Here is a 15,303-nt window from a genome sequence, read left to right as displayed (position 1 = left end):
TCCTTCCAAGGGTCCGATGTGGACCTTGGTGGCATCTCGCAAGTGAGCACACCACTGCATCTCACTGGTCACTGCTGCCCTATTTGCCAGATCTGGACGGTACATTCAGTTCACAACAGATGGGGCCTCCCAGGCACCACCATTGCTGGATTCCCCCAGGTGCACAGCATCATCGATTGCACCCATGTGGCCTTCAAGGAACCCAGTGACCTGCCAGTCAGATTCATCAACAGGAAGGGTTTCCACTCCTTCAATGTTCAGCTGGTCTGCAAACACAGCAAGAGCTTCTTCCATGTGTGCGCTTGGTTTCCTGGCAGCTGTCAGTCTAAGCTGCCAACAATCTTCACTCCAACCCCCAAAGTCAGTGGATGGATTCTAGGGGACAGGGATATCCCTTGAAGAGATGGTGTCTCGCCCCTCTACCAGAGCCCAGACAGAGGCACAGAGGCAATATAACCAAAGCCATCTGCTCACCAGGACTACCCATTGAGCAAGCCATCAGGCTTCTGAAGATGCTTTTCCAATGCATGAACCAGTCGGGTGGTTCCCTGCAAGGGTCTCACTGATCGAGGTGGTTTGCTGCACTCTCCATATAACATGGCCCTCCAGAGAGATGTGGACCTTGAGGACAGTAAAGCCCTGGAACGACACAACTCATCGGAGGAAGAGGAGGATGAGGACGTGGTAGAGGAGGAGGAAGAGGAGGCGGAGAGGCAGGATGTTGGACACTGCGGTGCTTCGGCTGCACAGGGAGGTGGCTAGGCATGTCGTGGGGCTTGAAGGTCTCATCAGGATGGCATGAATGTCAGGGATCTTCTGATTCAGGACCATTTCAACAGAGCCCCTCTGACCCAGGATGATCGACATGTCATGAAACTCACTGTGAACTGCCTGTGTCTACACGTCCATTCCTTTATCTCCTTCACCACCTCATACCTCTTCTTGTCCCACCATCAATAAAAGGATCTTCAAGTGTCATTATTTACATAGTGCTCAGAAAGGAAAACGGTGCAGAGTTAAAGGAAGAAGACAGCCCAGTGACCCACTCAGTGCTCCATGCGATGCAGTGGCCTCCGCACTCGGCCACTTCTACGTGGTGCTTCCCTTGTGACCTCCACAGAGATGGAGGCAGCCTGCTCACATGTCTCGGCTTGTGGCTGACATGCACATGGCAGTCGTCCTCATCATGGAGGTGCCAGTGAGGGCATCTCCAGTGGCTGGTGCACCTGAAACATTGCAGGGGCAGCCTCCATCATTTGGCCCTGCTGAACAGATGTTCCCTCTATCAAAGGGGTAAAGGAGGCCAAAGATGATGATGGCACTCCGTGAGGGGTGGCACCCTCATCCTTCTCGATGATAGCCTCAGCCCTTGGCTGGCACTCCGGATGGCTGGAGGGGAGCACCAACTGGGGCACAACTGACATCCTCACTAAACATCTCTGCGCTACCAGCATCACTGACTGGTCCAAGCTACATAGTACGGCATGCATCCTGTGTACGTCTGTGCGCATTTCCTGCATGTACTCCAAGTGTTGCTGCTTAGGGCTCTCCATGAGGTTGGTCACTCTCACAATAGAGGAACTTATGCATTCAATGTTCTGAGCCATTATGCTCACATGAGCTGGATGGACTCCTCCATTCACTGCGCATGACCCCGCACTGCCTCAAGGAACTCCGACATGTGGGAGCACATCTCATAGGAACATAGGAGCAGGAGTAGGCCATTCAGCCCATTGAGCCTGCCCCGCCATTCAATACGATCATGGCTGATCATCCACTTCAATGCTTTTTTCCCACACTATCCTCATATCCCCTTATGTCATTGGGATTTATAAATCTGTCAATCTCTGCTTTAAACATACTCAATGACTGAGCTTCCACAGCCCTCTGGGGTAGAGAATTCCAAAGATTCACAACCCTCTGAGTAAAGAAATTTCTCCTCATCTCTGTCCTAACTGGCTTCCTCCTTATTTTGAAATTGTGTCCCCTGGTTCTAGACTCCCAACCAGTGGAAACATCCTAGCTGCATCTACACTGTCTATCCCTTTAAGTATTTTGTAGGTTTCTATGAGATCACCTCTCATTCTTTGAAACTCTAGAGAATACAGGCCCAGTTTCCCCAATCTCTCTTCATAGGACAGTCCCACCATCCCGCAAACAAGTCTGGTGAACTCCCTCTATGGCAATAATATCCTTCCGAAGGTAAAGGGACCAAAACTACACACAGTATTCAGGTTTGGTCTAAACAAGGTTCTATACAATTGAAGCAAGACTTCACTACTCCTGTACTCAAATCCTCTTGCAATAAAGGCTAACATACCATTAGACTTCTTAATTGCTTGCTGCACATGCATGTTAGCTTTCAGTGATTTATTGACAAGGACACCCAGGTCTCTTTGTACATCTACACTTTCTAATCTCTTACCATTTAAGAAACACCCTGCACATCTATTCCTCCTACCAAAGTGGATAACGTCACATTTTTCCACATTATACTCCATCTGCCACATTATTGCCCACTCACTAAGTCTGTCCAAACCCCCTTGAAGCCGCTTTGCATCTTCCTCACAACACACATTTCCACCTAGTATTTTGTCATCTGCGTACTTGGAAATATTACATTTTGTCCCCACATCCAAATCATTGATATATATTGTAAACAGCTGGGGCCCAGGTATTGATCCTTGAAGTGCCCCACTAGTCACAGCCTGCCAACGCAAGAATGGCCCGTTTACTCCTATTCTCTATTTTCTGCCTGTTAACCAATCCTTAATCCATGCCAGTATATTACCTCCTATGCCACATGCTTTAATTTTGCTAACCAACCTCCTGTGAGGGATTTTATCAAAAGCCTTCTGAAAATCCAAGTACACAACGTCCACCAACTCCCCTTTATCAATTCTGTTAGTAAAATCCTCAAAAAACTCCGACAGGTTCGTCAAACATGATTTCCCATTCATAAATCCATGTTGACTATGCCCAATCAGATCATTATTATCCAAGTGTCCATTTATCACATCCTTTAGAATAGATTCTAACATTTTCCCTACTACTGTAATTCCCTGTTTTCTCTCTCCCTCCCTTCTTAAATAGTGGGGTGACATTTGCTACCTTCCAATCTGCAAGAACTGTTTCAGAATCTATAGAATTTTGCAAGATGATCACCAATGCATCCACTATCTCCATTGTTACCTCTTTCACCACTTTGCGATGTAGAATATCAGGTCCTGGGGACTTATCAACCTTCAGCCCCATTAATTCCTCCAATACAATCTTTTTATTAATACTAATTTCCTTCAATTCCTCATTCTCTTGAGTCCCTTGGATCTCTAATTCTGGGAGATTTCTAGCATCTTCCTCAGTGAAGACAGACACAAAGTAATCATTTAGCTTCTCTGCCATTTCTCTATTTCCCGTTATAAATTCTCCTGAATCTGCTTGTAATGGACCCATATTTGGCTAAGACAAATGTGAGCAAATGAGCAAATGAGCCAAATCTCCTGCATACCCCCCCGCAATCACATGGGGGTTGGGCGACAATGGAGACGCCATTCACGGCGTCACCTGATGTTGGAGCAGGTGCTGGTGCCATCTTTAAAAGGTTGCCAACTCTGCATATAGTCTCTCCGAGCATTGAGCAGCAATGTATTAAAGCAATACTTCTGTGTTTTGAATTAAATCTCTCAATGAACAAGCAAGCCGCCGGGCAGGCATGTCAGATGTCAGAGCAAGGGTGGCCCCATGGATCAGTGATGCCTCCCTGATGTTTGTCAAGTTTTGCTCTGCAGAAAGCCTGTGGTGGCTCTATAGTGGGATTAATGTTGGTTTGACAACTTTTCCAAAAGTGTGAGCCTTCACAACCATATCAACATCATTTAAACTACCCTGTAATGGCTGCCCCGACAAACACAGCCTATACATTTTCAGAGTTACCCCCCCTTCACACACAATCACCTTCACACACAGGCCCTTTGCAGATTCAGCATAGCGGCAATGCAAACCCCACTTCCCCTAAAAGACTACTGTGATGTTATATTCCCTTTCAAGGTACCGAGGACTCTCACCTGAGTGGAGCCAGCTTTTGAAAATTGAGAAACTGAAGACACCTAAGTGCCGCAAGTCAAACACAAAATTGAGAATGCTTTGTTGGATCGCAGTGAATGACATTCAAATGCATTCAAATCAGTATGTAAAACATTTAAATGATAATGCCATTGCATCGGGGCATCAGTGCCGCCACGGTATGACCCCACCTCCGACAAAATAGGAAAAGAGCGTTATGGCATTGGATTCCATGGCGGCAGCTCCACGGGCTTTCTCTGGCTCCCACGCCAATGATCCCGCCTTCAACAGGAGCATAAAATTCAGCCCTAGTACTGTGTTCCTCACCCAGTGTCACCCTATCTAAACGCGTGCGAAGACCCACCAAGGTGAGTCTATCTGCACTGATGGATGGTCGGCTTGAAAGGTGTGACAGTGCTTCTTCGGAGGTTTGCTGATCCTCTTGGCCCAGTAATGGTGAGAGAGAAGATCTCCTTTGGTCAATGTCTGCGCCTGTGGGAGACACAAGATGAGATCTTGAGAGCGAGCCTTGGAGAGCAGAAGCCCCTGCAGTGCTGAGGCATCCCAATGTAACACAGTGTTCGACATGCTGTCAGATGAGGTGAAGGGTAAGGCACCCCTTAATGGTGAAGATTGGTGAAGACAAATGTAGGTCCCTTACAGTCAGAAACAGGGGAATTTATTATGGGGAACAAAAAAATGGCTGACCAACGAAATGCATACTTTGGTTCTGTCTTCACAAATGAGGACACAAATATCATACCAGAAATGTTGGGGAACACAGGGCTTAGTGAGAGAGAAGAACTGAAAGAAATCAGTATTAGGAGAGAGATGGTGTTGGGGAAATTGATGGGATTGAAGGCCGATAAATCCCCAGAGACTGATGGTATGCATCCCAGTGTACTTAAGGAAGTGGCCCTAGAAATAGTGGATGCATTGGTGGTCATCTTCCAAGATTCTATAGACTCTGAAACAGTTCCTACAGATTGCAGGGTAGCTAATGTAACCCCACTATTTAAAAAGGGAGGTAGAGAGAAAACAGGGAATTATAGACCAGTCAGCCTGACGGTAGTGGGGAAAATTCTAGAGTCCATTATCAAAGATTTTATAGCAGAGCACTTGGGAAACAGTGGTAGAATCGGGCAGAGTCAGCATGGATTTATGAAAGGGAAATCATGCTTGGCCTTCATAGTGAGAGGATTTGAGTACAGAAGCAGGGATGTCTTGCTGCAATTATATAGGGTCTTGGTGAGGCCACACCTGGAATATTGTGTGCAGTTTTGGTCTCCTTATCTGAGGAAGGATGTTCTTGCTATAGAGGGAGCGCAGTGAAGGTTTACCAGACTGATTCCTAGGATGGCGGGACTGACGTATGCGGAGAGATTGAGTCGGTTAGGATTATATTCACTGGAGTTCAGAAGGGTGAGGGGGGATCTCATAGAAACCTATAAAATTCTAACAGGACTTGACAGGGTAGATGCAGGAAGGATGTTCCCGATAATGGGGGAGTCCAGAACCAAGGGTCATAGTCTAAGGATACGGGGTAAACCTTTCAGGACTGAGATGAGGAGAAATTTCTTCACCCAGAGAGTGGTGAGCCTGTGGAATTCGCTACCACAGAAAGCAGTTGAGACCAAAACATTGTATGTTTTCAAGAAGGAGTTAGATATAGCTCTTGGGTCTAAAGGGATCAAAGGGTATGGGGCGAAAGCGAGAACAGGTTACTGAGTTGGATGATCAGCCATGATCATAATAAATGGCGCAGCAGGCTTGAAGGGCCGAATGGCCTACTGCTCCTATTTTCTATGTTTCTATGAGCGCATTGCCTTCTGCAATCACCATATCCACCACAAGTGCCCATCTTGCCATGGCTGATTGTGGTCTGAGATCCTGACTATTTGCATCACCTCCATGGATGTGATTTTGTGAATGTAGGGGACACCTCCACCCATCTGGGCTCTCTGTCAGGCATTATGTACCTGCTTCTCCCACAAGAATTTAAAAAAGAGCAACGTAAGGCACTGGTGTCCTCTACGGCCAATGCCAGCTGCTCCAATTCTTTGGAAAGTGTATGAATCAGTGGTTACAGGTCCTCAGCAACACTTTGGCTCTGAGCCATTCTGAGGGGTGAGTAAGTGTGTCTTCAGCTTGTGTGTCTGCTGGAGGGTGAAAACACAAAGGCGTGTCCTGAGGGTTCAGGGTAGCATCACCTTGCCAGAGCAGGTCATTGAATCTTTTCCAATACTGGATCCAGGTTCTTCTAACCACAATTCTGCTGCTGACTGTGGCAGTAATGTCCAGCAACATCTGCTTGGTCTGGGAGGATGGCTTCCTCCTGCCACCCTCCGAAAAGAGGACCTGCCTCCTGTCCCTCATGGCCTCCAGCATCACCTCCAGGTCTGCATCTGAAAATTGAGAGGCTGCCCTGCCTCGGGTTTCCGGCCTCTGGCTGTGTTGAGACATTGTGCAAATCAAATTTTCTGAGATCTCTCACTCTGCAGTATCAGTACTCATTAGTAATAATAATAACAATAATGGCTGTCACTGTTTGTTTAAATCAGGCCTGCACTTGAGTTGTCTTGCCTCCATTTCCACCCCACAGCCTTTAATTCACTGCCAAAACCATCTCGATACCACTGTGTGGTCACCCCCATGAAATTCAGGGCCCATTACTTTCCCCCCCCCCCCCTCCAACCCCCCGGGCGGGTTTGGGACTTGGTAGGGGTCCCGACTTCCATTTGCTGCCTCCGCTGTGAAAATCCAGCCCATAGAGTCAGGCACCACAGAAGTTGTTTTTTCCCTACATGCTTGTATCTCCTCACATAGGTCGACAGACTATTTTGACTGTCAATGGCTCAAAAGCTGTGCTTCCTCTCAGAAGTTACAAGGAAATTATGTCAACTGCAGGTCACATCCCCCGTACCTCCTCCCCACCCCCCCCCCACCACCCCCCCCCCCCCCCCCCCCAACCACCAGTCGAACACCATCGGAACATGGGAACATAGGAACATCTGAACATAGGAATGGGAGTAGGTCAGTTAGCCCCTCAAACCTGTTCCGCCATTCATTGTGATCATGGAAATCTGTGACCTAACTCCTTTGCCCCAAATCCTTTACTACCTTTGTATAACAAACATCTATCAATCTTAAATTTAAAATTTACAATTGTTCTAGCATCAATTGCTGTTTGTGGAAGAGAGTTCCAAACTTCTACCACCTTTCGTGTGTCGAACTGTTTCCTAATTTCACTTCTGAAAGATCTGGCTCTAATTTTTAGTCTATGCCCCCTATTCCTAGAATGCCCAACCAGCGGAAATAATTAAAAGCAAAATACTGCGGATGCTGGAAATCTGAAACAAAAACAAGAAATGCTGGATTCACTCAGCAGGTCTGGCAGCATCTGTGGAAAGAGAAGCAGAGTTAACGTTTCGGGTCAGTGACCCTTCTTCGGAACTGACAAATATTAGAAAAGTCACAGATTATAAACAAGTGAGGTGGGGGTTGGGCAAGAGATAACAAAGGAGAAGGTGCAGATTGGACCAGGCCACATAGCTGACCAAAAGGTCACGGAGCAAAGGCAAACAATATGTTAATGGTGTTTTGAAAGACAAAGCATTAGTACAGATTAGGTGTGAATATACTGAATATAGAACATCAGCAAGTGCAAACCTGAAGAAAAACAACCTGAAAAAAACAGTGGGTAAGCAAACTGAACAAACTAAGATGAAATGAAATAAATGCAAAAAATGTAAAAAGGAATGCAAAAAAAAAGGAAGAAAAAATAACTAAAAATGACTAAAAATGAAAGTAAAGTGGGGGGCTGTCATGCTCTGAAATTATTGAACTCAATGTTCAGTCCGGCAGGCTGTAGTGTGCCTAATCGGTAGATGAGATGCTGTTCCTCGAGCTTGCGTTGATGTTCACTGGAACACTGCAGCAATCCCAGGACAGAGATGTGAGCATGAGAGCAGGGGGGAGTGTTGAAATGGCAGCGGAAATAATTTCTCTCTCTCTACCCTATCTGTTCCCCTTAATGTTTTGAAAATTTTGATCAAATAACACCTTAACCTTCAAATTCCAGAGAATATAACCCTATTTTATGTAAACTCTCCTTGTATTTTAATCCTTGGAGTCCAGGTATCATTCTGGTAAACTTATGCTCACTCTCTCCAAGGCCAGTATATCCTTCCTAAGGTGTGGTGCCCAGATCAGAACACAGTGCTTCAGGTGTGGTCTAACCAGGGCTTTGTATCGCTGTAGAATGATCTTTACTCCCTTGAATTCTAATCATCTAGATTAGATTAGAATCTAGCATTCTATTAGCCTTTTTGATTATTTTCTATACCTGTTCATGACATTTAATGATCTATGTACCTGGAACCCCAAGTCTCTTGGACCTTCAATGTTTCTAGCTTCTCATCATTTAGAAAGTCACCTATTCTGTCCTTTTTAGGTTCAAAGTGGATGACCTCATATTTTCCTACATTGAAATCCATTTGCCACAGTTTTGCCCATTCACTTAATCTACTGATATTTCTTTGTCACTTTGTGCTACTATCTACACTGCTTATGATCCCGTCTATCTTTAGGTCAATGGCAAACTTGGCTATGTGGCTCTCTATCCCATCATCTAAGTCTTTACTAAATACGGTGCATAGTTGAGGCCCCAACACTGATCGTTGTGAGACACCACTAGTTACATCCTGCCAATTAGAGTGCCCGCCCATTATCCCTACCCTCCTGCCGCTCAGCCAATTTCCTAACCAGGTCAAGAATTTGCCTACAATTCCACGGGATTCAACTTTAGCTAACAGTCTCTTATGAGGGACTTTATCATATGCCTTCTGGAAATCCATATAAAGTACATCCATAGGCATTTCCTGTTCACTACTGTAGTCAACTCTTCAAAAATTCAATCAGGTTTGTCGGGTATAGCCCACCCTTTACAAATCCATGTTGGCTCTTTCTGATCAGCTGCAAATTTTCAAGGTGTTCAGTCACCCTATCCTTAATTATAAACTCTGGTAATTTTCCGACTACAGATGTTGGGCTAGCTGGTCTATAATTCTCTGGTTTTCCTCTCTCACCTTTTTGAAATAGTGGAGTGACATGCACAATTTTCCAATCTAAAGAATGTTTCCCAAGTTGAGAGAACTTTGGAAAATTATAGTTATGGCATCTGCAATGTTCTCACTTACGTCCTTTAAAACCCTGGGATGGAAACCATCTGGTCCTGGGGGTTTTTCACTCTTTAGTGCCATTATTTTCTTCATTATTGTTATATTGCTAATATTAATTTTAGTGAGCCCCTGTCCCTGATATGGCTTCCTTGGGATTTCCAGCATGCTGACCTTTTCCGACTGTAAATACTAACGCAATGTAATTACTCAACATGTCTATCATGTCCTTATTTTCATTAACAATATCAATGTTAGCAATTTTAAAGGGGCCCCACATTGCTCCTGACCACCTTTTTCCTAATGTAATTGTAAACTTTTTGTGTTGATTTTCATACCCATTGCAAGTTTCTTTTCATACCCCTTTTTTGTAGCGCTTACTATCTGTTTTGTCACCTTTTGTTTTTCTTTGTGATGTAGTGATGCGGAGAATCCGGATACATGTTCATCTGTCAGGTGATCTCTTTCTCCCCCCCCTCGCTCTTTCTCTCTCTCTCTCTCTATCAAACCTTATCCCCCCTCTGTGTCCATCTCTCTCCCCCCTCTCCTCCCTCTGTGTCCATCTTTCTCCCCTTCTCTCTCCTCCCTCTCCCTCTCCCTTTTCTCTCTCTCTCCCCTCTCTCTCTGTCCATCCCTCTCCCCCTCGCTCTCCTCCCTTTCTCTCTCTCTCCTCTCCGGCTCTCTCTCCCCTTTTCCTCTATCCCCCCTCCTTATCTCTCCCCCTTTCCCTGTCTCTCTCCCTCCCTCTCTCGCCCTCTCTCTCTCTCTCCCTCTCCCTCTTTCCTCTCTCTCTCCCCTCTCCCTCTCTCTCCCTCTCCCTCTCCCTCTTTCCTCTCTCTCTCCCCTCTCCCTCTCTCTCCCTCTCCCTCTGCCTCTCTCTCTGACAGTTGCAGAGAGCGGGAACTCTCCCCAGAGCAGCTTTGTGATTGGTCAGTTTTTTTTAAAATTCCCATTTTCATAAGCCCATTTTCAGTGGGCTTTTAAAAAAAAATCGGAACCCACTGGAAACACCCGAACTTGTCCTGAGTTCGGAAGCCGCTGTTCCCGCTTCCGGCATCTGTCAGTCTGAAACGGAAACTGACAGCTGTGAATTATTTTCAAGTTGGACGTGTCTGGAAAGAAGTCAATGGGAAATTTTTCATTCCTGAAATTGCCAGTCACGGACCTCAAAATTTTTACCATGGACACAGAGGGGGGATAAGGTTTGATAGAGAGAGAGAGAGAGAGAAAGAGCGAGGGGGAGAGAAAGAGATCACCTGACAGATGAACATGTATCCGGATTCTCCGCATCACTACATCAAATGTGCGGGCAGACATTGACTACATGTGCAAGCAAAAACAATGCCAGGTATCTCACTAAATAGGGAGAAATGTGTTTTAAATTGGACTGTGTTTTGACGGCATTAGGTTGGCTATACACTTTACATACAGAGTAATTGCCCCCATGTCCGTGGCTGAGTCAATAATATTGTCAACTATCCGTGGTGCAACATGTTGGTGCCAATCCCTGGTTCTGTATCATATTAAATTCTATTTTGAACACCTCCCATTGATCTTCTGTCATTTTAGCCCTAACAAACTTGTCAGTTTTACTGTCGACGTGTCTCTGTTTCATCCCATTGGAGTCAGTCTTACCTCAATCTAGAATCTTAGTAGCTATTTTGAGTGTTTCTCCCTTTCAAACACTATGTTGAATTTAATCATGTTATGATTGTTATTAGATAAATGTTCGTGCATCATTAGGTTTTTAACTAAATTTGGCTCATTGCTCATTACTAAATCTAAATTGGCACGCCCCCTTGTGGGTCCAGGACATATTGGGTGGAACTTTATGCTGTCCCCCTTGGCGGGTTTGGAGGCGGGGAGAGCATAAAATTGGGTGAGGTGGTTGGGGGGGGGTTCCTGCCACCATCCTGCCTCTGCCAAAATTTAGCCTGTTAGGAAGGCCTGTGAACAGCCCTCCTGTTCAGCTGCCAATTGAGGGCCGTAACTGGGCAATTAACTCCCAGAGGGTGTACACACAACTCCCACTGCAGTCTTAATCCTTTTCTATTTCCTAATCCTACCCAAACAAGTAATTGGGGGATGGGGGATGGTTCAGGTGGAAAAGGTAGTATTAATTAATTAGCATTAATAATACTTCAAAAGCAAACAAATGGGAAGAGAGTAGACTAACAGTCAGAAATTGTGCTTTAGGCAATACAGGTAAAGGAAAAACTCAAAGATGTAGGGCTGGATTTTCCTCTCCCACTGCCGGGAGTGGTGGCGGGCGTAAAAAATAGCGGCCTGCATGTGTGGGCCGTGTGCTACCATGCCACTGCAATCTTCCTTGCGGCAGCCCAGAATAATGAGCCGCCACTCCCATGCATTTGATGCCCTTGTCCTTCTAGGTGGTAGAGGTCGTGGGTATGGAAGGTGCTGTCTAAGAAGGATTGGTGCATTGCTGCAGTGCATCTTGTAGATGGTACACACTGCTGCCATTGTGTGTCGGTGGTGGATTATTAGATTAGATTAGATTAGAGATACAGCACTGAAACAGGCCCTTCGGCCCACCGAGTCTGTGCCGACCATCAACCACCCATTTATACTAATCCTACACTAATCCCATATTCCTACCACATCCCCACCTGTCCCTATATTTCCCTACCACCTACCTATACTAGTGACAATTTATAATGGCCAATTTACCTATCAACCTGCAAGTCTTTTGGCTTGTGGGAGGAAACCGGAGCACCCGGAGAAAACCCACGCAGACACAGGGAGAACTTGCAAACTCCACACAGGCAGTACCCAGAATCGAACCCGGGTCCCTGGAGCTGTGAGGCTGCAGTGCTAACCACTGCGCCACTGTGCCGCCCTAAAGGGAGTGAATGTTATGGATGGGTTGCCAATCAAGCAGGCTGCTTTGTCCTGGATGGTGTCGAGCTTCTTGAGTGTTGTTGGAGTCATCCAGACAAGTGGAGAGTATTCCATCACACTCCTGACTTGTGCCTTGCTGATGATGGACAGGCTTTGGGGAGTCAGGAGGTGAGTTACTCGCCACAGGATTCCTAGTTTCTGACCTGCTTTTGTAGCCATGGTATTTATTTGGCTACTCCAGTTCAGTTTCTGGTCAATGGTAACCCCCAGGATGTTGATAGTGGGGATTCAGCGATCGTACTGCCATCGAATGTCAAGGGGAGATGGTTAGATTTTCTCTTGTTGAAGATGGTCATTGCCTGGCACTTGTGTGGCGCAAATGTTACTTACCATTTATTAGCCCAAGCCTGAATATTGTCCAGGTCTAGCTGCATTTGTACATGGACTGTTTCAGTATCTGAGGAGTCGCGAATGGTGCTGAACATTGTACAATCATCAGCGAACATCCCCACTTCTGACCTTATGAATGAAGGAAGGTCATTGATGAAGCAGCTGAAGATGGTTGGGCCCAGGACACTACTCTGAGGAACTCCTGCAATGATGTCCTGGGACTGAGATGATTGACCCCCAACGAGCACAATCATCTTCCTTTGTGCTAGGTATGATTCCAACCAACAGAGAGTTTTCCCCTGATTCCCATTGCCTCCAGTTTTGCTAGGGCTCCTTGATGCCATGCTCGGTCAAATGCTGCCTTTATGTCAAGGCAGTCACTCTCACCTCATCTCTTGAGGTCAGCTCTTTTGTCAATGTTTGAACCAAGGCTGTAATGAGGTCAGGTGCTGAGTGGCCCTGGCAGAACCCAAACTGAGCGTCACTGAGCAGGTTATTGCTAAGCAAGTGTCGCTTGATGGCACTGTCGACGATTACTGATGATTGAGAGTAGACTGATGGGACTGATGAGTAGACTGTAGGGATCTGTTTATCCCTATGCCAATTTGCACATGGTTCAGGTAATAATCCAGAGATTATAACCCTTGAGGTCCTGCTCTTTAATTCAGCTCCAAGTTCCTGGTGCTGTTCCCTATGTTGTTGATCCCAACATGGGGCACAACGACAGGATCATGCCACTCCCTCTCCAATATCCTTTCAAGTCTGCTAGAAATGTCTCTCACCTGGCACCAGGCAGGCAACATACCATGTGGCACTCTCAATCATGCTTACGAAAGGTTCAAGCTCCACTGACCTGTATTGAAGAGAAACCCCTAGGCTCCAACCAACAACTCCTCTGCTTCCCAAGTTGCTGTGTGTTTTGTTTGTATAGTATGTACGGTTTTCATAAATGCAAACTATTCTTACAATCCCAGAGTCTGCTTGAGCATGCTGTCTAAATTATCAATTCATTGCAGTTCTGAGGGTTTCTCAGAGGTGCTGTCTTTTGGATGAGTTGCAAAAACAATGTCCTGTCTGCCCTGTCAGGTGTAAGTAAGAGATTCCATGGGACTATCCACAGAAGAGCAGGGGAGTTTCCGGATATCTTGGCCAACAATTATCCTTCAACCAACACCACCAACAACTAGTCATATACCTTATTGCTGCCACATTTGTCTACATAACAACTGTTCTGTCTGAAATAAAAACAGCAAGTGCTGGAAATACTCAGCAGGTCAGGAAGCATCTGTGGAGAGAGAAGGAGAGTTAACGTTTTAGGTCTGTGGAGCTGTTCTGTCTGCTTTTCTCTTGAAGAAACTGATATTTTGTACTGTCGTGAATGAAGATTATTCATTAAGGTTTATTTTGCAAAGCTCTGCTTTTGTTATACAGCGCCGCTGAGCAGGAGGGAGGCTGAAACATGACTGCTGGCAATGACCTCCGTGGTCAATGCTTCAATCTACACCCCAATCACCATGAACCAAACCTGGAAAAAGTTATCTTAATGCCTCAAATTTGCAATTGTAACGACAGCGAAACTGTCAGCGTTCACCTTCATTACTGTGTAAAACTGACAGTAAATTTTACATCTGCATATGCGCAACTGAATACAGAAATCCGGAAGCTGCTGTCAGTGATATCCTGCTGCTCTACCTACATACCCTGCTGTTGCAGTCTTCACAGATGTCAACACAAAATCAGTAAATTGACATGAATTTTAACTTTTTACAACAAGAACAACTTGTATTTAAATAGCACCTTTAACATGATAGCATTTAACCGAGTGTGACATCAAGGAGCCTTTGCAAAATTGAAGTCAATGGGAATCAGAGGGAAAATTCTTCATTGTTTGATGCCATTCTGAGCACAAAGAAAGATAGTTGAAGCTGTTGGAGGCCAATCATCTGAGCTCCGGACATTGCTGCAGGAGTTCCTCAGGGTAGTGTCCTAGGCCCAAACATCTTCAGCTGCTTCATCAATGACCTTCCTTTCATTGTAAGGTCAGAAGTGGGGATATTTACTGATTACTCTATAACTTTATGACTCTACTGTATGACTCTATGAGTGCACAGCGTTCAGTACCATTCACAACTCCTCAGATACTGAAGCAGTCTGTGTCCACGTGCAGCAAGGCCAGGACATGATTTAGGCTTGGGCTGATAAATGGCTAGTAACATTCGTGCCACACAAGTGCCAGGCAACGTCCATCTCCAACAAGAGAGAATCAAACCATCTCCTCTTGGAACGTCATTGCCCTCGCTGAATCCCCCACCATCCTGGGGCTTACCATTGACCAGAAAATTAACTGGACCAGCCACATAAATACTGTGGCTACAAGAGTAGGCCACAGACTGGGAATTCTGCAGCAAGTAACTCATCATCTGACTCCGCGAAGCCTGTCTACCATTCACAAGGCACAAGTCAGGAGCGTGATGGAATACTCTGCACTTGCTTGGATGAGTGTGTCTCCAACACCACTCAAGAAGCTTGATAGCATCCAGGACAAAGCAGCCCAATTGATCCACAACCCACCCACCACCTTCAACATTCACTTCCTCCACCACTGGCACACAGAGGCAACAGTGCACACCATGTACAAGGGCCTAGGCAGCAGAAGACATGGCCACTAATAGTGGATCAATTAAAATTGGGGATGCTCAAAAGGCCAGAATTAGAGCAGCGCATATATCTACAGAGATAGGGAGGGGTGAGACCCATGGACAGAGTTGAAAACATGAAAGAGAACTTTAAAATTAAGGCTTTACTTAACCAGGAG

This window comes from Heterodontus francisci, chromosome 10 (assembly GCF_036365525.1).
Source record: "Heterodontus francisci isolate sHetFra1 chromosome 10, sHetFra1.hap1, whole genome shotgun sequence".
Lineage (NCBI taxonomy): Eukaryota > Metazoa > Chordata > Chondrichthyes > Heterodontiformes > Heterodontidae > Heterodontus > Heterodontus francisci.
This window is presented reverse-complemented; position numbering follows the sequence as displayed.